Raw genomic sequence first — 27,178 nt, 5'->3', positions numbered from 1 at the left:
GGTTCCTAACACAGCATGAGTTTGAAGCTTAGGGTATTGGCCCTGCCTGAAGCCTTAGTGAGAACCAAGGACGGCGGTGCGGGGGGAGGCGCGGCGGTGCTGGGGAACCAGAAGTAAAGACCCTGGAACAGATGCGGGCTCTGAACCTCGCCAGGGCTGGGAACCGTTCCAAGAGCAGATGAAGAACTGTAGTTCTTCCCCTCAAGGCCTCCAAAAAAGCACCATGAGAAATAAAGGAACCGTGAAGCCAGGGACAAAATGCCTCCCGCAACTCCAGGGGCGCCATTCACAGGAAGACACCGCAGACGCCCCAGTGCAGGCCTCTGGGAGCAAGAAAGCTCCGCCCCCCGCAGATGTGCAGATGGATGATTTTCTCGATTTTCCCCAGGCGCGCACTGCAGGGAGCTTCCCAGGAGAAGGGCTGTTTCCTGTCTTGGGCGTGGAAACGGATCCGCCCCCTGAATTTGAGAGGACAAGGCGGTCAGTAAACACGACTTGATTCTGTTCCTCATCCACCCAGAACCCTCCCTGAGGGCCTCCCCCGCACTTTGGAAACAGCTCAAGCTTTGAAATCAGGAAGTTTGAAGACTGGTTCTGCTACTTCCAGGCTGTGTGGCCTTGGGTTAGTTGCTTACCCTCTCTGCTTCAGGTTGCCTGTTTGTGGAACGAGTTAACTGTATACAGCCGGCTGTGTTCCCACACTGAATAAGGAGAGGTTGGCCTTTCCTGGTAGATGCTGTGCCTGCCTGTGTGGGTTGAAGGAAAGGAAGAAAATGAGAGGGGCCAAGACTGACCTGACTTGATTTACAGGAAAGAAGAGAGAGTTGCTGGAGGAAGACGGACCCATCCACTGGAAACAGATGAGAAAAAAGAGAGATAAGTCAGAGGCTGGATTGGGAATGAATTTGGGAGATTGTGGAGCGTTGGAAACAGATGCTCGGTACCGCACAGAAAAATTATCATTGAGATGAAGAATCTTTTAGCAACGCAATTTTTACTTCCTGGACTGCAGGAAGGGTACTCTTGCTAGCCATTTGTCAGAAGAGCACAATGAACAAAGGAAAGCAGGCACATTTATTCCTTACGCATTTGAGGTTGTCCTTACTGCTGTGTCTGATCTTCCTTGGCTGGAGCCAGACCTCACAATCTAAACTAAAACCCAATTGGCTAGCAACTTAAAACTTTTCTAAACAGGTAAAAGCAATGGAGCTGGGACGTGAGCACGTCTAGCACAGATATCTTGGTTAAAATACAAGGACATAGAATGTTCTACATGCCTGTAAGCATGGCTTTTTTTTTTTTTTTTTTTTTTGAAACGGAGTTTCGCTCTCGTTACCCAGGCTGGAGTGCAATGGCGCGATCTTGGCCCACTGCAACCTCCGCCTCCTGGGTTCAGGCAATTCTCCTGCCTCAGCCTCCTGAGTAGCTGGGATTACAGGCACGCGCCACCATGCCCAGCTAATTTTTTGTATTTTTTAGTAGAGACGGGGTTTCACCTTGTTGACCAGGATGGTCTCAATCTCTTGACCTCGTGATCCACCCGCCTCAGCCTCCCAAAGTGCTGGGATTATAGGCGTGAGCCACCGCGCCTGGCCCAAGCATGGCATGTTTAACAGCTACACAGGATAGGGCTTAACAAAGTTATTAGCACACTTATTCTTTAACAAGAAAGGAAACTTTAAAAAGGAACTTCTCTTTCCTACATGTAGGAAACGGGGAGAGAGATTCGTGGGGTAGCTGTAGGACATGCAACTGTATTTAGAAGAGGAGAGAGTAAGGAGACTTTGTGGGATTATGAAATTTCCCTTTAGCATTTGTAGAGAGCATTCTATTAAATACGCCAAAGGTTTTATCAAATCGGTTGTTTAAAATCATCTTCCTCTGTCATCTTATCCAAGAGTAAAATAAGAAAAAAAATATCTAGAAGCCTGTTAGCCTTGGCTCCATTCTCACCCCCAGCTGTCAACTCCATGAGATCAAGGACTCTAACACAACCCGGTCCCTGGTGGCTTGCTGGTGTGGCTGCTGGCATGGGAAAGACGCTGATGATACATGTGTCGTTGAATTTACTGCTTTCTGTGGTTTCAAGCCTGAAGAAGGTTAAGAGGGAGTTATAGCCTCCTTTGACATTACTGCCATCGGTTGTGGCCCCATGAGGTGGGATGTGGAGGTGGCCACTCTCTGGGAATCTCTGAGATGAGCACACATAAAGTTTCTAGAAGCATTGGTACAGAACCCATTTATGCCATTCAAAGCTTCCTGAATCCAAAGGAAACCTCGTAAAAAGTCAGCTAAAACACTTGAGCATTTAAAAACATTTCCTGATCTTTTGGTTCAGCAAATAGCGCAGAGGAAAAAAACAAATGCCTTGAAGTTGAAGGAAATGTCTTTGTTTCTACCCACAGATAACAGGGAGTGACCACTGTGGACTGACAAGGTTTAATGTTTGATGCGAGCATCTGAACACATATTGTTAATCTTGCTTTTTTTCTGTCCTATAATATTCAGTTGCTTAGTGGTCCCTAAAGTGCAGGGGAGTCGTTTTATATAGGAATTATATTTGGAAGTAGAATCAGAGGAGTTCACGAAGATTGAACCATTGCTTTAGTGTTTAGTGTTAGAGACTATTTCCATCAGGTTTCTATGCATGATTTTTCTGTATCCTTATAAAACTGGGAGCTAAATCAAGAAGATAAGTAAACTTTGTTTCCCTCTTACTATCCAGCTTCTCATACCCATCTGGTTCTGTCCTGCAGAATCCTGTCAATCACTTCTCCACCACCCCCATGTGCAGTGTATAGAACTGATGACATCATCCCTTTATTTCTGATGGAAGAAAATAAAGCTCGTCCATCCGATCACTTCCTCAGGAAACAGAAATGCCCCTGGTGGGGCTGGTGTGGCATTTGGATTAAGGCAGCCCTTCACTCCCAGACCTTTCCACATGATGTAGACAGAAGGACCGCAAACCAGACCTACGTGCTCCAGTTCTAGGGAACGCAAAGCACCTATTTTCCCACAGTCTTAAAGATTTACTGCGGGATGAACTGAAGTACAGACATTCACCAAATTTCCTCCCACCCTCCCTCTACTCTCTGGAGAGAACCGGCTGTTGTAAATGCGCACCCCTGGGGCCTTGAGATGCTTTCAAAGGAAACAGCCAAACTGGCATTTCCCAGCTATATTTAAGAGCCAACTTCCACACCACTAAAGAGAAATGATGGTATTTTTTTCTTGAATAAAAAAGTAATATAAGTCAGTGCAGAAAGTTTAAAACCTCATAAAAGAAATGAGAAAAATAAAATCACCCAGAATTCTAAAATTTTGGTATAAATCATTCTGGGCTTCTCCTGTGCACACTAATGTTTATGGAATTGTGTATGTGTGTGTGTGTGTGTGTGTGTGTGTGTGATGAAAAAATAAAATGACATTGTACGTTTGCTTGATAATCTGATTTTTTTTTTTTTTTTTTTTTTTTTTTTGATAATCTGATTTTTTAAAAATTAGCTATGTAACCTAAATATGCTCCCATTTCATTAAGTGTTATTTCATATCAGCATTTGAAATGGCTAGTGTTGCTTTATAGAGTGGCGCTGTGATCTATTTAAACAGTCCCAACGGCTAGACGTTAATTCCAATTTTCTGCTCTTAAAAACAATACTTCATGGAGCATCTTTGTGTACAGATCTTGGCAGACCTGTGAAATACATTCTTTGGCATGAATCCGGAAATGTTGAAATGCCAAGTCACAGCATGCCAGTTTGAAAGGTTTTTGACATGCGACTTTAAACATCAATTTTCAGTTTCCCTAGCCTTGCCAACATTGGACCTTATCTTAACAAAAAATACTCTGCCAGTTTGATAAAAGAAAAATGTTATTTCCCTGTGGTTTTAGTATGAATTTCTATGATTCCTAATGAGGTTGAAGCGTTTTTTAAAATGTATGCTTATTAACATTTATATTTTTCTCTTTGTTTTGGTTATTTATATCCTTTCCCTAATTTTTTTTGGAGTATTTGTGTTTTACTTACTGATCTACCAGACCTTTTCAAATACCAAGGCTGTTAACCCTCTGTTAACATAGTGGCAATTTTTTCCTGGCTTGCCATTTGCCTTGATTTTATTTATCATGTTTTTGTGATGTCCAGAAATGTTTAATTTTTATGCAGTAGAAACCATCAATCTTCTGCTTTATGTTTTCTGACTTTGCCTGTCCGTGCTTAGGAAAGCTGTCTCCAAGTCCTGCTGACTGTTGTCTGTAACTCGTAATCATGGACTGCTTGTGACAGCTCTTCTGTCGTTGGACACGATGTCAATAGTAACTGAAGGCAAGGACCAGCTCTTATGCTTACTTCTCCCTTAAGTGTCTTGTATTTAGTAGATTGCAGTCTGTTCATTAAAAACATATTTTAGGACTGGGCGCAGTGGCTCACACCTGTAATTCCAGCACTTTGGGAGGCCAAGGCAGGCGGATCACCTGAGGTGAGGAGTTTGAAACCAGCCTGGCCAACATGGTGAAAACCCACCCCTACTAAAAATACGAAAATTAGCCTGGCATGGTGGCAGGTGCCTGTAATCCCAGCTAGTCAGGAGGCTGAGGCAGGAGAACTGCTTGAACGCAGGAGGCGGAGGTTGCAGTGAGCTGAGACCACGCCATTGCACTCCAGCCTGAGCAACAAGAGCAAAACTTTGTCTCAAAAGAACCAAAAACCATGTTTTAGGCCACATGCAGTGGCTCTGGCCTATAATTCCAACACTTTGGGAGATTGAGGCAGCTGGAGTGCTTGAGGTCAGGAGTTCAAGACTAGCCTGGACATCATGATAAAATCCCATCTCTGCTGAAATACAAAAATTAGCCAGGAATGGTGGTGGACGCTTGTAATCCCAGCTACTCGGGAGGCTGAGGGAGTAGAATTGCTTGAACCCAGGAGGTGGAGATTGCAATGATGCAATGAGCCAAGATTATGCCACTGTACTCCAGCCTGACAAAGCGAGACTCCATCTCAAAAAAAAAAAAAAAACCTATTATGTTCCAGGATTAACTATTGATGGGCTGGATCCTGGTTCATAATCACTTCTTTGTGAATTCCACCAGCATGTGTTGAATAATTAATACATGTGAACAGTCATGAGACCAGGGCAGGAAGGGTTGACAATAATGAATTAAAAAAAAAAAACCCTGCCTTTTGAGAAATTCATACTTCAATATACTCTCTCTCTCTCTCTTTTTTTAAGAAGTAGTTCTTGGCCAGGCATGGTGGTTCACGCCAGTAATCCCAGCACTTTGGGAGGCCCAGGCAGGTAGATGATGAGGTCAGGAGATAGAGACCATCCTGGCTAACACGGTGAAGCCCCATCTCTACTAAAAATAAAAAAAACTAGCCAGGCGTGGTGGCACGTGCCTGTAGTCCCAGCTACTCGGGAAGCTGAGGCAGGAGAATCACTTGAACCCAGGAGGCAGAGGTTGGAGTGAGCCGAGATTGCACCACTGCACTCCATCCTGGGTGACATATCGAGACTCCATCTCAAAGAAACAAAAGCAGCAGCAGTTCTCACTATGTTGCCTGGGCTGGTCTCGAACTCTTGGCCTCAAGTCATCCTCCCACCTCAGCCTCCTGAGTATGAGGGATTACAAGCATGAACCACCACACCCAGCTTCTTTAAACAACAACAAAAAAAGTTTTATTGATATAAGATTGACATATAAACAATGTATATATTTAAGATCTACAACTTGACACTTGAGGGATTAAAGAGAGGTAAGAGGTAAGATATATATATATATATATATATATTTTTTTTTTTTTTTTTGAGTCGGAGTCTCGCTCTATCACCCAGGCTGGAGTGCAATGGCTCACTGCAACCTCCACCTCCCGATTCAAGTGATTCTTCTGCCTCAGCCTCCTAAGTAGCTGAGATTACAAGCATGCGCCAGCATGGCTGGCTAATTTTTGTATTTTTAGTAGAGACGGGGTTTCACCATGTGGCCAGGTTAGTCTCGAACTCCTGACCTTGTGATCCACCCACCTCAGCCTCCCAAAGTGCTAGGATTACAGGCCTGAGCTACTGCGCCCGGACTTTTTTTTTTTTTTTTTCCAAGACAGAGTCTTGCTCTGTCACCCAGGCTGTAGTACAGTGGCGTGATCTCAGCTCACTACATCCTCCACCTCCCAGGTTCAAAAGATTCTCCTGTCTTAGTCTCCTGAGTAGCTGGGACTATAGGCACATGCCACCATGCTTGGCTAATTTTTTTGTATTTTTAGTAGAGATGCGGTTTCACTGTGTTAGCCAGGATGGTCTCCATCTCCTGACTTCGTGATCTGCCCACCTTGGCCTCCAAAGTGCTAGGATTACAGGTGTGAGCCACTGCACCCAGCCAAGAGGTAAGATTTGAAAAAGTGAATAAGGGAGAAGGGTGAGTACTTGGTAAGAGGGGGTCAGGAGGGGCTGTGGAAAGGAGCATTTGAAGTGAACTTTACAGGTAGAGGTGAGGGAGAAAGGATTCTTGGCTTCCTGTCCCTGGAGGATTACAAAAGATGTTACCAGTCAAATACCCTTGAAACTTGAAATTAACCCACAATGTCCAAAGGAGGGGCTCAGTGAGGAGCTAAGGAACAGGAATTAGCACTTCTTTAATCTGTCTTTTGCATTTATATTTTGCTTGTGATTTTTTTTTGGTGTATAGATAATTTTCTTTCTTATGGAGTTAAATCTTTTTGTTTGTTTGTTTGTTTGTTTGAGATGGAGTCTCATCTCTGTTGCCCAGGCTGGAGTACGGTGGTGCAATCTCAGTTCACTGCAACCACCGCCTCCAGGGTTCAAGCAATTCTCCTGCCTCAGCTCCTGAGTGGCTGGAACTACAGGTGTGCCCCACCATGCCTGGCTAATTTTTGTATTTTTAGTAGGGATGGGGTTTTGTCATGTTGGCCAGGCTGGTCTCCAACTGCTGACCTCAAGCAATCTGCCTGCCTTGGCCTCCCAAAGTGCCGGGATTACAGGCGTGAGCCACTGCGCCTGGTCACTTATGGAATTAAATCTTTTTGGATGGTGTAGTATATTGTCTTTTCCAAGGGCGGCTACACCAATATATATTCCATTCTAGATGTTTTTCTTAGAATGTGACCTCAGCCGGCCTCATTAAGATGCAGAGTTTGTGTTCCCTCCCCTTGAGTCTGGGTGGAACTTTATAACTGCCTCAACCAATAGAATGTGGCAGAAGTGAGACCATGTGACATCTAAGGCTTTGTTCTAGAAGGCAACGTGTTTCTGGGGACTCTCTTGCTCTCTCTTGGGATGCTTCTTCTCTGAACCCAGCCACCATATTGTGAGGAAGTCCAGGCCACACAGAGAAGTTAGATGTGGATCTTCTGACTGAGAGCACCAACTAAAGTCCCAGACAATCACCAGACAGGAAAGCAAGGAGGCTTGGGGCTTGTGATATAGCTGACATCTTGAAATGATTGTTGTCAGCTGGTTGCGGTGGCTCACGCCTGTAATTTCAGCACTTTGGGAGGCTGAGGCGGGCAGATCACCTGAGGTTGGGAGTTTAAGACCAGCCTGATCAACATGGAAAAACCCTGTCTCTACCAAATATACAAAAATTCGCCAGATGTGGTGGTATATGCCTGTAATCCCAGCTACTCAGGAAGTTGAGGCCGGAGAATCACTTGAACCCGGGAGGTGGAGGTTGCGGTGAGCCGAGATTGCACCATTGCATTCCAGCCTGGGCAACAAGAGTGAAACTCCATCTCAAAAGAAAAGGAAAGAAATAATTGTTGTGACTTCTGGAGACTTGATTACGGGGAAGGGAACTGCAGACCAGGAGTGGAAGCAGGGAGACCAGATCGGACTGTCTAGAGTGGTCCAGGAGGGAGATGATGTGGTTTGGATTAAGGTTAAACCCATTGAATAGGTGAGAAGTGCTCCTATTTGGGATGGACTGAATGGAGGCTGAGGGAAAGAGCAAACTTACTGACAATGTCTAGATTTCTAGCCTGGGCAATCGGGCATCGGATAAGTGATGACATCACTTATTGAGATGAGGATGCCTGAGGGATGAGCAGCTTTGCAAGGCAGGGAAGACCATTTTGACCTGAGCAAGTCTATGAGAAGTCTTTTAAATCTCCAAGTCAAAATGCCAAACAGTTTGGATTTGTGAGTCTAGTGCTCAGAGGAGAGGCCCAAGTTAGAGATATAAACTTGGGATTCATCACAGATGATGTTCCAGACACTATTACCTTGTAAAAGAAAAAAAAGTTACCCCCAAACTTAGCTTAAACCAGCTATTTCATTTGCCCACCAGTTTGGTGGGCTGGGAATCCAGGGCAGGGAACAGAAGAAATGGTTGGTCTTTACTCCACAGTTTCTGGGCCCTTAGCTTGGAAGTCTCAAAGATTGGAAGCAACATGAGCACTGGGACTGGAATCATCTGGAAGCATCTTCATCCACAGATCTGGCAGTTGAGGCTGGTTATTCACTGGAACCTCAGCACAGGCTGTCAACTGGGATACTTACAGTGGCCTCTCCATGTGGGTTGGGCTTCCTTCCAGTATGGCAGCCTTTGGGAGTTGGACTACGTACATGGCAACTTTCCTAACCTAGCCTTGGAAGTCATACGGCATCATCTCCACCCCCTTCTGTTGGTTATAAGAGAGTCCCAAGTCTGCCTAGATTGAAGACCCCTTCTCTCTATGGAAGGAGTGTGAAGACCACATTGGAGAAGAGCATATAAAATGGGAGATACTGTTGGGCCAATTCTGGAGGACAGAATCTGTCACAGCTCATAGTTAGAGCCTTGTAATTGAATGAGATACTTAGGAATCGAGTTTAGACAGAGAGGAGAAGTCCTGGACTGGCCTGGGGACACTCAACATTTGGAGACTGAGAATAGAAGGGCCAGTGGGCAGAGGGAAACCTGGAGCAAATGCCATTTCTTGCAGTGACTGCTACTTCCTGCTGAAGTCCCTTAAGGAATGGGGTCAGGATAAGTTCCTCTCTTCTTCCCCCATTGTGTGTGTGTGTGTGTGTGTGGTGAAATATACACAGCATGGCATTTAGCATCTTAGCAATTTTTTATTTTATTTTATTTTGCGAGACAGAGTCTCACTCTGTCACCCAGGCTGGAGTGCAGTGGCACAATCTCAGCTCACTGCAACCTCTGCATCCAGGGTTCAAGTGACTCTTCTGCCTCAGCCTCTTAAGTAGCTGGGACTACAGGCACCTGCCACCACACCTGGCTAAGTTTTATATTTTTAGTAGAGACGGGATTTCACCATGTTGGCCAGGCTAGTCTTCAATTCCCGACCTCAGGTGATCCACCCGCTTCAGCCTCCCAAAGTGTTGAGATTACAGGCGTGAGCCACCGCGCCCCACCACCATCTTAGCAACTTGTAAGTGTACAGTTGAGTGGCATTAAGTACATTCACATTGTGCAACCATCACTACCCTTCATCTCCATAGCTCTTTTCATCTTGTGAAACTGAAATTGTACATTAAACACTAACTCCCCATTTCCTCCTCCCCGCCAGCCCCTGGCAACCACCACACTATTTTCTGTCTCTAGGATTTTGATGACTCTGAGTACCTCATAAAAGTAGAATCATACTGTATTTGTCTTTTTGTGACTGGCTTAATTCACTTTGCATAACGTCCCCAAGACAGGACAGGTCTTGCATCAGCTGCAAGTCGGGGCCAGAACCAGCCGTCCCTGGTTCTGCGATGTTCATGGGTATGGCCTGGGGGCTCACTTGAGCAAAACTCCATGGCCCCGCCAAGACAGCCAGAGCCCCCGTACATCTCCATCCTGCACAGGCTCAGTCTTCCAAAACACCTGGGCGTGGGAGGGGGTTGCCTCAGTCCAGTCAAAACCCGTTGTTCTAGAAAACCATTTTTGCCATTTCTTTAAGAGCTAAAGAATCCTCCAATTTACTCAACTCTAAAAAAACCTTTACACCCAAACAGTAGCATCTGGACTTAAATTTAACTTGATTTCAGCATTTCCTCTAAGAATAGTTGGTGAATGTTTCCTCTAAGAATAGTTGGTGAATGTTGCTTTACATCTTGGAGAATTTCCTAAACTAAGAGAGTCCAAAGATAAGGATGATTTCACTTCCAGGAAATAAAACTACAGTTAGTTCCCTAAATGGCAGATTCCAGGTAACAGTACAAATCAATTAAGTCCCTCTTTACCAAGCTCCTGCTATCGTAGTTAAAATAAACAGTCCTTGTGTTAGAGTTGGAAAATCTATTGTTATGTAGCTATCTTGCTGAAATGGGGCCTGACCTCCACAAAGAGTTCTCAAGAATGAAACGCCTGCTGTTCCTTTAATGTTGTTTTAGCTCATGCAAATGACATCCTATTACACCCACGGATGCTTACCTATTAAGTTAAAACAACTACATGGCAATTTGGATCGCTCCAGAGTCCCCTCACTGTTTTGTGGTTTTATGTAATTCGGATATTGTGTACAGAAAGACTTGACCTGGAGCCGGCAGCAAGAAAGGTGTAATTAGAAACACTTCCTGAGGAAATTAGGTGACAAGTGAAGGCTTGAGGATTTCCGAGGGAGGCTGGAGCTGCAGATATTCATTATGAGTGCTGGAGAGGCACAGCTGCCCCTGCTGAAAACCATGTCAAATGCCGGCCGCTGGATGCCAGCACGGAGGCCAGCCCAGAGCCAAAGATGGTGACTATGGTAACATGCCGCTCCATTTTTAAACTTTTCATTGCCTAAAAGGAAATTGCTTAGGCTTTTTTTTCTTTTACTCCCTACCAATTTCAGAGTTTGTACCAGCAGTGAATAGCCTCCAGGTCGAACATTTCCTGGGTAATTAATGACTAGCTGGGTGAAGTGCTTTTGGCTTTACCTCCAGCCTCAGCAACCCCAGCCAGTTAGTAATTGCTGCACCAGGAAACACTTTCCAATCAAGTTATTATTTAATCAAAACAAAAGAAAATGAACAATTATTTCTGTCAGGAGCAATGATCAGCCCTCCGTAGGAGTCTAAGTGGGGACTATGGAGGTTTTCACTGGAAGAAGTGTTCCTCCAGGGTCAGATAAGCAGGGCATCCTAAAGTTGTGTGGACTACCCTTGGGAACTGGTTCTTGTGGGAGGAGAGAATGTTGAACAGGCAGGAAGACCCAGAAAAATCCACACACCCTGGCCGAGATCTCGGTCGTTCATGTCAGTATAACCTTGTAACCTTGCTATTAAGCCAAGCGCCCCAAATGCTTCTGTGGGAGTGTCTGAAGGGGAAGAGACATGCCACGGAAGCATTTGGGCCCCTTCCAGGAGCAGTGAATAGTGACACCCCTAACCACAGTAATAACCACACTTCTGAGTCCCCCCAATGTGCCAGGCAGTCACTGTGCCCCTAGGTTTATGCTCAGAGCTCAAGAGATCCCCACATTGCCACCGTGGGGAGAGTATAATCACAATCTCTCTTTCACAGGGACACTGAGACCGAGAGAGAGGAACTTGGCCAAGACCCACCACACCCTGGTGAACGGCAGAGCCAGGGTTGACTTCCAGCCTCTGCATCAAAGCACTCGCTCTTTTTTGTTAAAGTGACAATTTAAACATAACGTAAAAATGACCATCTTTTTTTTTTTTTTTTTTTTTTTTTGAGACGGAGTTTCGCTCTTGTTACCCAGGCTGGAGTGCAATGGCGCGATCTCAGCTCACTGCAACCTCCGCCTCCTGGGTTCAGGTAATTCTCCTGCCTCAGCCTCCTGAGTAGCTGGGATTACAGGCACGCGCCACCATGCCCAGCTAATTTTTTGTATTTTTAGTAGAGACGGGGTTTCACCATGTTGACCGGGATGGTCTCGATCTCTTGACCTAGTGATCCACCCGCCTCGACCTCCCAAAGTGCTGGGATTACAGGCGTGAGCCACCGCGCCCGGCCTAAAATGGCCATCTTAACCATTTTTTGTTTGTTTGTTTTTGAGTCTGAGTTTTGCTGTTGTCACCCAGGCTGGAGTACAGTGGCATGATCTCTGCTCACCGCAACCTCCACCTCCTGGGTTCAAGTGATTCTCCTGCCTTAGCCTCCTGAGTAGCTGGGATTACAGGCACGCACCACCACACCCAGCTAATTGTGTATTTTTAGTAGAGACAAGGCTTCTCCATGTTGGTCATGGAGAAATCCCGTCTCTACCAAAAGAGTTTGGCTGGTCTCAAACTCCCGACCTCAGGTGATCTGCCTGCCTTGGCCTCCCAAAGTGCTGAGATTACAGGCATGAACCACCGCGTCTGGACTCATCTTAACCATTTCTAAGTGGAGAGTTCTGTGGCATTAGGTACATTGGCATTGTATGCAACCATCACCACCAACCATCTCTAGAACTTTCTCACATCCCAGCCTAAACTCTGTACCCATTAAACACTAACTCCCCGTTCTCTCCTTCCCAAAGCCCCTGGCAACCAGTCTTCTGTCTCAAAGAGTGTGATAATTTCATGGACCCCACATCAGTGAATCACACACCTATTTGTCCTTTGGTGACTGGGTTATGTCACTGCGCATAACGTCCTCAGGGTTCATCCACAGTAGTGTGTGTCTGAACTGCCTTCCTACTTAAGGCTGAATTGCATTCCATTGTTTGTATACGCCACATTTTGTTTATCCATTCATCCATGGATGGACATTTGGGTTGTGCCCATGTTTTGGCTGTTGTGAGTCATGCTGCTACACACAGCCCAGGCACTACCTCTCACACCCCAACCTCAGAGAATCAGCAGACTACCATGTGGCCCATCAGGTCACTAGGTCAGATGCCACTCCCCTGGCAGGGAGAAAGGTGCCTGTGGCCACCGACTTCATAAGGTTCCACAGCTCCACACTGGCACATTGCAGGAGGAATTTCAGTGTTTAATTCCAGGCTATTTCTCTGAGTCTTGGGTTCCGGGATAAACAAGCTCCTTCAAGTCCAAACTGCTCAGATGAGACTTTACTGCTAGATTCCACACCTAGAATCCTGCCCCGGGACTGCACTCCCATCCGTCAGCCCCTGCAGGCTTCTTCTAAGCTGGTGGGTCTCAGCAGGGAGGGGCGAGAGGTACTCCATACCCAGGGGACACTACCCACAGGATGCTTTGTGGACACGTGAGGGGCATATGTGATTGTCATAATGATTGGGGGACACTGTTGCTATTTAATATGAGGCCAGGGACTCAGGTGACCTGCAGTATGTGAGGCAGTCACCCCAACAAAGAATTGTCCTGTATCCTGAACCAATTTCAAACAACCCATTAACATTCTTCTAACCTTTGTGACCTAAGTGCCACCTGCCCCCCCAGTTCCTCTCCCTCCATTCTCATGCTTAAAGATAAGCCATTTTCTCTGCCTGAAACAAATGCCTGCTTTTCCCCTTTGTCTGGTATATAAGGGATCTTTTCTTTCTTTCTTTTTTTTTTTTGAGACAGTCTCTCTCTGTCACCCAGGCTGGAGTGCAGTGGCTCGATCTTGGCTCACTGCAACCTCTGCCTCCCGGGTTCAAGCGATTCTCCTGCGTTAGCCTCCTGAGTAGCTGGGATTAGAGGCACGTGCCCACATGCACAGCTAATTTTTGTATTTTCAGTAGAGATGGAGTTTCACCATGTTGGCCAGGCTGGTCTCGAACTCCTGACCTGATCCACCTGCCTCAGCCTCCCAAAGTGCTAGGATTACAGGCCTGAGCCATTGTGCCTGGCAAGATTCTTTAAGTCTCAGCTTAAATGTACCTATTTATGAGACTTCCTCAGAACTTCCCAGTAGCATGTGTCACTCCCTATGTGACATGGTAAAAGCCCCATAAAACTGCATACCTCAACCATACCTCGGCTTTCTATTGAAACTGCTCTCTGTAACCCAAATGTGACAGGCAAGCAGTCTAAACCCATGCCATCTTGGCCCCTGCGACTCGTAATAAGTAATTAAAGACTGTAATTTCCACCCTACCCAGACAATGTGTAAACAAATGCTAATCTTGACTTTCGTGAACCACTTAAGTAACAATCAGAATGTCCAAAGTCCCCTGGCCCTCGGAATGTCCGGAGCCCCTCACCCTCATCTCCGCCCAGTAGGTGATTTACAGAATCCACTAGCCCTCAGAACGTCTGAAGCCCCTCACCTCCACCCCTGCCCCTCACCCTCACTCCCGAGATGGTTTTACGGGTATAAAAGGTCTTAACACCCTCCTTTTGGGGCCACGGGTTAAAAAGACGCGAGTCCTCCGTGGCCGCCGGCAATAAAGCCCCTGCAATTTGGCATACTTTTTTCTTGGTGTTAACTTTCTATGCTCGGACCAGTACAACACCTAAATGGGACCTCGTGACTCTTGGTATGTTAATGCATTTCAGAAATACTTTTTTCTTTTTGAGTACCTACTATGTGCCAGGCACTGGAGTAGGCTAAGAATTTAAAGATGAATAAGACAGAGTCCTTGTCCTCGGAATTCCTAGGAAAGACAGAGGCAGACAGTGATCACCATGCAAGGCAGCAAGTGCCGAAGAGAGGAGGACTGCAGTGTGGGAGCCAAGGGGCCACAAACTGTGCCCTGGGACTCTTGGAAGAGTCCACTGGGAAGAGGAGGTTTAAAGTGAGTTTTGAAGAACTGAGAAGGAGAATCAGGCCAAGAAATGTGCCAAGATATGGAGTTGAGATAATTCATAGGGCTACAGTGTAAGAGGCAGATCCAGGAAGGTGGGTCCAGGAAGGTGAGCAGGGCCACATCCTGACAAGCCACTGCTGTTATAAGGAAGAGCATGGAGCCTGTGTAGCCTTGGATTCCATGGGATAATGCCTCCCAAGGCCCTGCTTGGGACATTAGGCACTCATCAGCCTCCTGCCCATGCCAGTGGAGCAGGAGTTCCCTCCAAGTCCTGTCCTGGAACTGTTCTGTTCCCAAAGAGGACAGGAACTCTAATTTGTGGAGCAGCTACGTGATGTGCCAAGCACTTCTGTTCTCTTCAGCAAGAGGATACTTGCTGGTGTGCCCGGGAAACTGTCCCATGATAAATGGGGAGCGTCTTTCTTGAATGTTAATTTCACTCAGAGACTGGGGAGGGAAAATCAAATAGTGTAAATGGCAAGTAATTTAAAACATTATTTTCACATCACATCAATAGTGGATATACTGTGGAGTAGAATACTAAATTAACACACATTTTTCTTAATTTCATTTATTATTTGAAAGGGTAACATGCATGGACTTACGTTATTTGAATTTTGTGAATCTTCACAAAATTGAAAATATATGAGTTTAGAATGAAAATTTACATTTTGACCGGGCACAGTGGCTCACTCTTGTAATCCCAGCGCTTTGGGAGGCGGAGGCTGGCGGATAACTTGAGGTCAGGAGTTTGAGACAGGCCTGGCCAACATGGTGAAACCCCATCTCTACTTAAAAAAATAAATAAAAACTTTGCCAGGTTTGGTGGGGCACACCTGTAGTAGACTGAGGTAGGTGGATCACTTGAGGTCAGGAATTCGAGACCGGCTTGGTCAACATGGCGAAACCCCGTCTCTACTAAAAATGCAAAAATTAGCTGTGTGTGGTGGCACATGCCTGTAATCCTAGCTATTCTGGAGTCTGAGGCAGAAGAATCACCTGAACCCAAGAGGCAGAGTTTGTAGCCACTGCACTCCAGCCTGGAAGAAAGAACAAGACTCCATCTCAAAAAAAAAAAAATTTACATTTCTGTTCTCCAGTCACCTAGCTTCACTCCCTGGAGACAACCAACCACTATTCTACTTTCTTGGGTACCCTCCAGGAGATAATCTATATAAACTCTAAGTAAATACCTATGTATGTGGGGTTTTAAAAAATGCAAATGATAATATAAAATACGCATTACTTTACAGATTGCTTTTTTCAGATGACACTACATCTTGGAGATCTTTCCACAACACATTCATAGATTATTCCAGCCAGGGACAGTGGCAAGTGCCTGTAATCCCAGCTACTTGGGAGGCTGAGGTGGGAGGATCAATTGAGCTTGGGAAGTTGACGCTGCAGTGAACTCAGGAGTTCAAGTCCAATGCTGGCAACATAGTGACACTGCACAATATTTCATTGTATGAAGATACCAGAATATTTTTCTTTTTTTTGAGATAGAGTCTCGCTCTGTCACCGAGGCTGGAGTTTAATGGCACAATCTCAGCTCACTGTAACCTCTGCCTCCTGGGTTCAAGCAATTCTCCAGCCTCAGCCTCCCAAGTAGCTGGGACTATAGGCATGCCTCACCACACCTGGCAAAGTTTTTATTTATTTATTTATTTTAGAGATGGGGTTTCACCATGTTGGCCAGGCTGGTCTCAAACTCCTGACCTTGTGATCTGCCCACCTCAGCCTGCCAAACTGTTGGTATTAGAGGCGTGAGCCACCATGCCCGGTGATACCAGAATTTGTTAACCAGCCCTATGATGGTCATTTCCAATATTTTCCTATTACTAATGACACTACAACAAATATGATCCTGAATATTCTTCATTTTTATGTGCTAGTATATATGCAGGGCAAATTCCCAGATGTGGGTCACAAGATACACCATATCGTCCATTTGACATCCAAAGAGATCTTCCATCCCATTCTGTATTAGTGTGTTTCCTTGCCTCTTTTTTTGTTTGTTTTGTTTTGAGACAAAGTCTCGATTTATCGCCCAGGCTGGAGTGCAGTGGCATGCTCTAGGCTCACCGCAACCTCTGCCTCCTGGGTTCAAGGGATTCTTCTGCCTCAGCCTCCCAAGGAGCTGGGATTATAGGCATCTGCCACCACACTCGGCTAATTTTTTCTGTATTTTTAGCAGAGATGGGATTTCACCATGTTGGTCAGGCTGGTCTCAAACTCCTAACCTCTGGTATTCCACCCGCCTCGACCTCCCAAAGTGCTGGGATTACAGGCGTGAGCCACCGTGCTCAGCCCTCCTTGCCTCTAAACAATAGTGTTTTCCCAATCTCTCTGATCTTTGCCAATCTGATAAGTGAAAGCTGAATCTCAGAGTTTATTTGCTTTTCCTGTATTATGAAAGAGGTGGAGTCTCTCTTTTTATATTCAAGGAACCTTTGTATTTCACATTCTGGGAACTGTTTCTTCATATCATTCACCCTTTTTTCTATTGTGTCATTGGCTTTTTCTTATCAATATTTAGGATTTCTTTAAATATTAAGGAAAGGCATTTTGTGATATGAATTGCAAATACTTCCCACCAATAATGTTCGTTTTTTGATCTTGTTTTTCTGCCCCATATAATGAAATGTATTTTTTTTTTTTGTAGCTGAATTTACTTTTGTTTTTATAGCTTCTGAGTTATATGTTATACTTAGACAGGCTGCTTCTTTATCTGAGATGATTAAAAAATGTTCTCATTAATTCATTCCATCAAAAGTTTGCTAAGCCCTGACTCTATGCCAAGCACTGTCTAGGGTGCTGGGATTGCCGAGCTGAACAAAACAAACCATGAGGACATGTTTTGAGGGTTTTGTTTGTTTGTTTGAGATGGAGTCTCGCTCTTGTCGCTCAGGTTGGTTGCTCGCCGCAACCTCCACCTCCTGGGTTCAAGTGATTCTCCAGCCTCAGCCTCCTGAGTAGCTGGGATTACAGGCACACAGCATCATGCCCCGCTAATTTTGTATTTTTAGTAGAGATGGGGTTTCACCATGTTGGTCAGGTGGTCTCTGTAAGGTCTGACCGCACCGTGGACGGCATGGAGACCCCCATGAACTGCACGTACACCTCTGGAGGGCCTTCCAGAATTAGAAGACCTGAAGTAGCTAGAAGGAAGAACCATCAACCCTTGCGGTGCCTAACTAACCTGAGACATTCTTCTATGGTGTCTTATTCCAGCCTCAATTGACAAGGCCATTGGACTTTGTAACTGACCTTGGCCCAACCTCCTGATTCCACACCCTACGATCCCCTCCCAGCTTGCAAACATATAACCCCCTCCCAGCTTGCAACCAACTGTAACTTCTGTAACTTTCCACTGTTCACTCCAAACCTATAAAGCCAACTCCTATCCCATCCCACTTTTGTGGGTCTCTTCATTCAGAGTGTGTGTTTTAACAGTCTCGAACTCCTGACCTCAGGTGATCTGCCCGCCTTGGCCTCCCCAAAGTGCTGGGATTACAGGTGTGAGCCACCGCACCCAGCCTTGACTTATTTTACTAAGGTCTTTTCCTTAGTACTTTTCCAAGGTACTTTCATGTTTTGTTTTGTTTTGTTTTTGGCATTTAAATCTTTCATCCAGGCTGCAGGCTGGGCATGGTGGCTCACACCTGTAATCCCAGCACTTCGGGAGACTGAGGCAAATGGATAGATTGAGCCTAGGAGGTCGAGAAAGCCTGGGCAATATAGGGAGACCCCGGCCGGGCGCGGTGGCTCACGCCTGTAATCCTAGCACTTTGGGAGGCTGAGGCGGGTGGATCACAAGGTCAAGAGATCGAGACCATCCTGGTCAACATGGTGAAACCCCATCTCTACTAAAAAAATACAAAAAATTAGCTGGGCATGGTGGCCCGTGCCTGTAATCCCAGCTACTCAAGAGGCTGAGGCAGGAGAATTGCTTGAACCCAGGAGGCGGAGGTTGCAGTGAGCTGAGATCGCGCCATTGCACTCCAGCCTGGGTAACAAGAGCGAAACTCCATCTCAAAAAAAATGAAAAAATACAGGGAGACCCCATCTTTACCAAATTAAAAAAAAAATTAGCCAGGTGCAGTGATGTGTACCGGTGATCCCAGCTACTCAGGAGGCTGAGGCAGGAAGACAGCTTGAGCCCAGGAGGTTGAGGCTGCAGTGAGCCGTGTTCACGCCACTATTCTCCTGCCTGGGTGATAGAGCGAGACCCTGTTTCAAACAGAAAAACAAAAAACTTTCATCGGAAATTTAATTTAGTATAAGCTAAATGGGATCTATTATTTTTTTTCCAGCTAGCAACAGAGTTGTCCAACACCATTGATTGAATAATCTATGCTTTCTTTACTGATTTGAGATGTCAATTTTACCATATGCCAAATTCCCATGTCTCTCTCTCTCTCTTTTTTTTTTTTTAAGACAGAGTCTCGCTCTGTTGCCCAGGCTGGAGTGAATGGTGCAATCTTGGCTCACTAGAGCCTTTGCTTCACGGGTACAAGCAATTCTCCTGCCTCAGCCTCCTAAATAGCTGGGACTACAGGTGTGCCCCACCAAACCTGGCAAAGTTTTTATTTATTTTTTTAAGTAGAGATGGGGTTTCACCATGTTGGCCAGGCTGGTCTCAAACTCCTGACCTCAAGTGATCTGCCAGCCTCCGCCTCCCAAAGTGCTGGGATTATAGGCATGAGCCACTGTGTCCTTCTGGCTCATTCATTTTTAAATTAAAAAGAACACAAAGATGTGTCCTATATCAAGCTTCACTGACGGATCCCTTAGTTCTCCTCTTTGCCAGCAGTGGTGGGAAAGCTGAGGATTCCTGACATTTTAACAATCCTCTTTAATCATCACAATCATCACTTTGAAAGTAGATAGTGAATCTCCAATTTGCAAGTGAGGAAATTAGGCGTTAAGAAGGTAGCCCACAGCCTCGGTGGGAGAGTCCTATTGTTTTATCAACCCCACAGCTCCCTTCTGAGAATTCCCCACCACCCCTCAGGCACCATCCATCTGCTTCCCAGCAGGAATATCTGTTAGCCGAGACCTTGCCCCACTGATGGGTCCAGGGCCTGCTCAACACAGACTTTGCCAATCACAGCCTTTCTTTGTAAATCTGAAACAGAAACCCAGAGGGGCCAATGTCTGTCAATTACAAAGGTGGAAATCCATCAGGGGCCACACTTTGTGCCCCAAGGGCTGGAGAAGCAGAGGAACCTAATCTGCAGAGGAAGCCTGAATTAGCAATAGGGAGAAAGTCAGGGGACAAGAAAAGAAGAGTCCCCACACGTCCCTGTCCGTGGTTGTCAGGTGTGCCAGGGCTCAGGCTGTACTCCCATCTCTGTGTTCCTTGAGACCCTCCTACATCCTTAAATTCTCCTGAAGCTTTCACTTAGGTTTCTGTAACATGCAGAGTCCTAGAAAGTAGCCGAGATGCCCCTCATCCTGGAATGATTGGTCTCCAATACCTTCTCTCTCTCTCTTTTTTTATTTTTTGAGACAGAGTCGCTCTGTCGCTCAGGCTGGAGTGCAGTGATGCTATCTTGGCTCACTGTAACCTCTGCCTCCCAGGTTCAAGTGATTTTCCTGCCTCAGCCTCCTGAGTAGCTAGTTACAGGCGTGTGCCACCACTCCCGGCTGATTTTTGTATTTTTGGTAGAGATGGGGTTTTACCATGTTGCCCAGGCTGGGCTCGAACTCCTGACCTCAAATGATCTGCCTGCCTCGGCCTCTCAAAGTGCTGGGATTACAGGTGTGAGCCGCCATGTCCGGCCTCCAAAGCCTTCTCTTAGGTATATCACAAAAGTGGGCCACGATGATGGTGCAGCTCTGAATGGTGTCCCTGAGGGCAAAGTGGAGTGAGATTATGGACAAGGTCCTGGCTCCAGGGGCCGGTGTCCTCAGCCACTCACTGTGGGAGGCTATGTGTCACCAAACTGAAGGACTGTGTCAGTACAAACTCAAAGCCTGCTTCTCTTTCAATGTGATAAATACAAGTGAAATTGTGATTTTTACAAAATGAGGATTTCTTACCCTCTTGACTAGGTCCCTGTGTAAGGGTGTAGAACAGGACCTCGGGCCCAAATTTGCCAGCATTTTACCCTCAAATCTATTCTTTCCTCCCTAGGGTGCTTTTGGTTGTTTCAGGAATTACAGCTGGCCCCTAGACTAGAGATCTGGAAATCAGGTTTTCCTCATAACGTCTCTCGCACTTGACCCTTCTTTTCCATTCTCACTGCCAAGTCCAAGTTTTATTGCCTCGGGCCTGAGTTGTTGTAATAGAGTCCTAATGTTCACGCCTCTGTAGCCTGAAATGCCGTCTCACATGCAAACTAGAGTCTAAATTCAAATACTGCCCTCTCTGTGGGGCTTCTGTGTCCCCAGGAGTCACCATTTATAGTCACTAACATCACAGACATTAACTATCCACGGATCAGCCATCGACCTAAGGCTTAACTCCGTGGAGTTCAGTTTCTTCATGTCAGATGGAATAAACAGCAGGGTGTGGTGAGAGTTCAATGAAACTGTGTATGCAGAAATGACCACTTGCTGGGTGCAGTAGCTCATGCCCACGTTGGGAGGCCCAGATGGGAGGATAGCTTGAAGCCAGGAGTTCAAGACCAGCCTGGGTCGCCAGCTTGGGTCAAGATTAGCAAGACCCTTGTCTCTACAAAAAATTTTAAAACTAGCCAGGCACAAGGCATAATGGCTCATGCCTGTAATCCCAGCAGTCTGGGAGGCCGAGGCAGGCAGATCACTTGAGGTCAGGAGTTCAAGCCCAGCCTAACATGGTAAAACCTCATCTACACTAAAAATATAAAAATTAGCTGGGCGTGGTGGCGGGCACCTGTAATCCCAGCTATTTAGGAGGCTGAGGCAGGAGAATTGCTTGAACCTGGGAGGCAGAGGTTGCAGTGAGCCGAGATTGAGCATCACCACTGCACTCCAGCCTGGGTGACAGAGCAAGACTACCTCTCAAAAAAATAAAAAAATAAAACTAGCTAGGCATGGTGATGCACACCTGTAGCCTCAGCTACTTGGGAGGCTGAGACAGGAGGACCACTTGAGCCCAGGAGATGGAGGCTACACTAAGCCATGATCATACCACTGCACTCCAGCCTGGGCAACAGAGCAAGACCCTGTCTCTTAAAAAAAAAAAAAAGAAAGAAAGAAATGACCATTTCAGGGCTTGCACATAAATGTTTACCCACCTTTGTTCCCTTTGCTCCCTTTGTCTTATTTTCTCAGCAGACTGTTAACTCTTGAAACCTGGAAACTTGCCTTGTCCTTAGTGTCTAGCAGAGAGCATGGCATAGAGTAGGCACTCAATGAATGTCGAATGAATAAATACATAAACGGAGGAATGAATTAGAAAAACCTTCTCCACTCCTTTAGACTTTCTCCTCAATCCTTTATGCACATTTGCCAAACTAATGCCTCTTCATTTTGACTTTCAACAAACTTGTCACTTCTTGTTTAAAAATCATCTATGCTTCTTGGCCGGCATGGTGGCTCACGCCTGTAATCCCAGCACTTTGGGGAGGCTGAGGCAGGTGGATCATGCCTCAGCCTCCCAAAGTGCTGGGATTACAGGAGTTTGAGACCAGCCTGGCCAACATGGTGAAACCCCCTCTCTACTAAAAATACAAAAATTAGCTGGGTGTGGTGTCGGGCGCCTGTAATCCCAGCTACTTGGGAGGCTGAGGCAGGAGAATCATTTGAAACTAGAAGGTGGAGGTTGCAGTGAGCCGAGATCACACCACTGCACTCCAGCCTCAGCAACAAGAACAAAAAAGAAAACTGTCTCAAAAAAAAAAATCATCTATGCTTCTCTAGTACCTATAGGTTCAAATTTTAGATTTTAGATTCAACGGGTGCAGTGGCTCCTGCCTGTAATCCCAGCACTTTGGGAGGCCAAGGCGGGTGGATCACCTGAGGTCAGGAGTTCGAGACCAGCCTGACCAACATGGAGAAACCCCATCTCTATTAAAATATACAAAATTAGCAGGACGTGGTAGTGCATGTCTGTAACCCCAGCTACTTGTGGGGCTGAGGCAGGAGAATCGCTTGAATCTGGGAGGTAGACATTGCGGTAAGCTGAGATCGTGCCATTGCACTCCAGCCTGGGCGACAAGAGTGAGACTCCATCTCCAAAAATAAAATAAAATTTTTGATTCGAGGCCCTCATAATCTGGCTTCAGATATAGTTCTCAACTAATCTCCTGTTATTCACCACTACAATCCTTTTAATCTAATTGTCCTGGCAGGTCCACTCATTCATTACTGTCAACTACCTCCAAAAGCCCTTTCCCCACCCCCTCTTTTTTTTTTTTTTTTTGAGATGGAGTCTTGCTTTTTCACCTAGGCTGGAGTGCAGTGGCTCACTGCAACCTCCCGCCTTCCCGTTTCAAGCAATTCTCCTGCGCTAGCCTCCTGAGTAGCTGGGATTACGGGTGTGTGCCATTACACCCAGTTAATTTTTATATTTTTAGTAGAGATGAGGTTTCGCCATGTTGGCCAGGTTGGTCTCGAACTCCTGATCTCGTGATCCGCCCACCTTGGCCTCCCAAAGTGATGGGATAACAGGCGTGAGCCACTGTGCGCTGCCCTTTTTTTCTTTCTATTTTTTTTTCAAAGACAGGGTCTCACTCTGTTACCCAGACAGTCATGCAGTGGTACAATCACTCCTGGGCTTCAGTGATTCTCCTGCATCAGCCCCCAGTGTAGCTGGGACTACAGGCAAGTGCCACAATTACATCTAGCTAATTTTTTCAATTTTTCTTTCTTAGAGACAGGGGTCTCCCTCTGTTGCCCAGGCTGGTCTGGAACTCCTGGCCTCAAGTGATCCTCCCTCCTCACCCTCCCAAAGTGCGAGGATTACAGGTGTGAGCCACTGTGGCCGGCCCCTTTTCCTTTCTGAGCCCTGTCTTTACACCATCATCCATCCTCAGGCCCCCAGCTGAGGGGCATTTTCTTTCTCCTCTCTTCCCAACCACGGTCCTACCGTCCTGCTGTCTGTGGCTGAAAAAGCTAGTTATCTCCCAATATTCCTACAGAAATTGAAAAAAAAAGTCCCCATTAATTCTACCATGTAACATTTGGGCATATTTTCTTCCATACATTTAAAATAAAATTTCAAAAAGTGTTAATTGGGAAGCAGTTCCTTTCATGACCATGCACGTATTTCTATTTAGATAAAAAAAAGAAGCAAGCAAAAATCACCATAACCCTACTAGCCAGTGTTTTAACCTTTTGGTTATATATAGCCTTTCAACACATATTAGTATTTAAAACAATTTCATTCTTCTTTTTTATTTTTTTTTAAACAAAGTTGAGCTATTGTCATCAACCTAGTTTCTATTCTATTTGGTTAGCATTGCTTCAAAAACCTTTTTCACATCATTAAGAAAGCTTGGTAAAAATGAATTTTTTTTGAGAGGGAGTCTTGCTTCTTTGCCCAGGCTGGAGTGCAATGGTGCAATCTTGGCTCACTGCAACCTCCACCTCCCAGGTTCAAGCAATTCTCCTGTCTCAGCCTCCCCAGTAGCTGGGATTACAGGCATGTGCCACCACACCTGGCTAATTTTTCTATTTTTAGTAGAGATGGGGTTTCACCCTGTTGGCCAGGCTGGTCTCAAACTCCTGACCTCAAGTGATCTACCAGCTTTGGCCTCCCAAAGTGTTGGGATTACAGGCGTGAGCCACTGCACCTGGCCAAAAATGATTTTTTAAAAACTGAAAACACAGAGGCCGGATGTGGTGGCTCACGCCTGTAATCCTAGCACTTTGGGAGGCCGAGGTGGGTGGATCACCTGAGGTCGGGAGTTCAAGACCAGACTGGCCATCACGGAGAAATCCCATCTTTAAAAAAAAAAAAAAAAAAATGAAAACACAATATCCCATTGTTTGAGTAAACCATAATTTACTTATCTTTCATTGTTCTACATTTAGGGTTTCTTTTTTCACGTTTTCTTTATTTTAAACAATGCTGCAATTAATTTTTGTGCATAAATCTTTGACCTTGTTTCTCAATAGCTCCTTAGAATTTTCTTGAGTCCTCATCATGTTCCAAGCATATTTTTTTTTTAAACAGGGTCTTGTTCTGTTGCCTAGGCTGGAGTGCGGTGGTGGGATCATAGCTCACTGCCATCTCGAACTCCTGGCCTTAAGCAATCTTCCCACCTCAGCCTCCCAAAGCCCCAAGATTATAGATGTGAGGCACTGTGCCTGGCCCCCAAGCTTTTTTTTTCTTTTTTTTTTTTTGAGATGCAGTTTTGCTCTTGTTGCCCAAGCTGGAGTACAATGGCACGATCTTGGCTCACTGCAACCTCTGCCTCCTGGGTTCAAGTGATTCTCCTGCCCCAGTCTCCCAAGTAGCTGGGATTACAGGTGCCCACCACCACGCCCAGCTAATTTTTTGTATTTTTTAGTAGAGACGGCGTTTACCGTGTGGGCCAGGCTGGTCTCCTCAAACTCCTGACCTCAGATGATCCATCCACCTCGTCCTCCCAGAGTGTTAGGATTACAAGCATGAGCCAGCCACTGCACTTGGCCGCAATTTTTTTTTTTATGTTACTGCACTAAATTTTCATAGCACTGCTATCAGGGAGGTATTATCATTCCCATTGCACAGATGACAAAACTGAAGCACAAATAAGTAGAGTGCTAAGTGCTCAAAGCCATGAGAAGGGGGCCGAAATGTAACCTGGTTCAGTTTGCCTCCAAAGCTCATGCTGTCAATCATAAACCTTTCAAAGCTCCTGATACATATTGCCAAATGACTTCCTGGAATGGTTTGTTCGGATTTACACTCCACCAACAGTATAAGAGCGCCCATCACTCTCACTTCTCCTAGTGATTGCTGGACATTTGCATCTCAACCTTCTGTGAACTGTCTTTTCCTGTAGTTTGCTCCTCTACATGGGCAGCAAAGGTTACTATGGCCAATTAACTAGTTCAGCTGAACTGCCCAGTGGCCGGCAAAGTGGTGATGTTGCCCCCAGAACCTGGCCACATCCGTCCCACTCTGATGTGAGAACATCTAAGCAAATGTGATCACTATGAAGCAGTGCTGCTATGCTGGGAGACAGAGAGCCCTGTAAGCGGGACTGTCTCCTGCCCTGCCTGTCTGTGCAGCGTCTAGAGGAGACAGCATCCGGAGGCCCATGAACATAGGCCATCTGTAAGTTGCGTGTTTATGAACTGTAATTACACTAGGGGTGGTTTCTTCATTTTCCCTGAGCTGGTTTATTCATGCATCTCGGTGCAATTTCAAAGAACACAAAACCAGGTTAATTTCAAAGAAAGTAAAACCATGAGTTTGATATGATTTAAGAATAAAGGTAATATAACAAAGAAGATTCCTTCATTTCCTTTGAAATGCCAGTATCGCATAAAAAAATTCTGCAGTTGGATCAGAAGTGGTGTTCTGAGCATGAACGATTCCTTTTTGGAAGATTGAGGACATCTCATGGAAGCCTCTGAAATGTATTTTCCTAACACAGTTTTGATGCCAGGTTTCTTCCATGGTAGTTAATGCCTTCAGCAGCGTGACATAAGAAATATATATTTGGTCTCTGCCCCCAGTTTCTGGCACAGAGCTCCTAAAACACTCGTAATTTCCTGGCTGATGTGGGTGCTAGGAACATCCTTTGTTCTAGTATTTGGTCTTCAATCCTGGTTCCTAACAGAGCTCCTAAATTCCTTGTAATTTCCTGGGTTATACGAGTGTCTTTTGTTCTAACCAGACAACTCCTGATGGGCTCCTGAGTAGCTTTGGGATGGGGGTGGTCACCAGAAAGACCAAGCCATGACTAGAAGCTTGGAACTTTCTCCCCTGGCTCCCATCCTCTGGGAAGGAGATTGAATTAATAATCAATCTTACCTACATGAATAAGCCTCCCTAATATTCTCTAAAAGACAGCATTTGGACCGGGCGCGGTGGCTCACGCCTGTAATCCCACCACTTTGGGAGGCTGAGGTCGGCGGATTACTTGAGGTTAGGAGTTTGAGGCCAGCCTGGGCAACATGGTAAAACCCCATCATCTCTAATAAAAATTAAAAAATTAGCTGGGCATGGTGGTGAGTGTCTGTAGTCCCAGCTACTTCAGAGGCTGAGGCAGGAGAATCACTTGAGCCTGAGAGACAGGCTGCAGTCAGCCGTGATTGCGCCATTGCACTCTAGTGCAGGTGACAGAGCAAGACACCATCCCCAAAAAAACAAAAACAAACAAAACCCAGCATTTGGAGGCCTTACCTGTTGGTGAACACGTGGATGGCAGCACACCCCAACTCCTCAAGGACAGACACTCTGGAGCTTGGGACCCTTCCAGACCTTGCCCTCCGTGCCTCTCCACCTGGCTGTTCTTCTGTGTCCTGTGTCATCTCCTTTCTAATAAACCAGACAACAGATGTGTTTCCTTGAGTTCTGTGAGCCATCGCAGCAAATGATCAAATCACAGGAGGGGCTCTTGGGCCCTGATTTGTAGCCAAGTTGGACAGAAGTGTGGGTAACTTGGGGACCCACTACCTGCAATTGGCATCTGGAGTGAGGGCAGTCTTGTGGGACAGGA

General features: G+C 45.8%; 1 long non-coding RNA gene across 1 annotated transcript; it reads right to left on the bottom strand.

Annotated features, from left to right (window-relative positions):
- LOC105712122 (uncharacterized) lies at window positions 1-26,978 on the bottom strand. The gene is made up of 3 exons (XR_001106255.2): window positions 26,863-26,978; window positions 636-746; window positions 1-458 (listed from the first exon to the last, which is right to left on the bottom strand). It is a non-coding gene; the product is annotated as an uncharacterized LOC105712122 (long non-coding RNA).
- Window positions 26,979-27,178: the final 200 nt, after the last annotated feature.

The sequence above is a fragment of the Aotus nancymaae genome, unplaced genomic scaffold (genome assembly GCF_030222135.1).
Source record: "Aotus nancymaae isolate 86718 unplaced genomic scaffold, 86718_ANA_hifiasm-v0.15.2.pri h1tg000020l, whole genome shotgun sequence".
Classification (NCBI taxonomy): Eukaryota; Metazoa; Chordata; class Mammalia; order Primates; family Aotidae; genus Aotus; species Aotus nancymaae.
The sequence above is the reverse complement of the archived record's forward strand: the minus strand, read 5'-3'. Positions and strand labels throughout refer to the sequence as shown.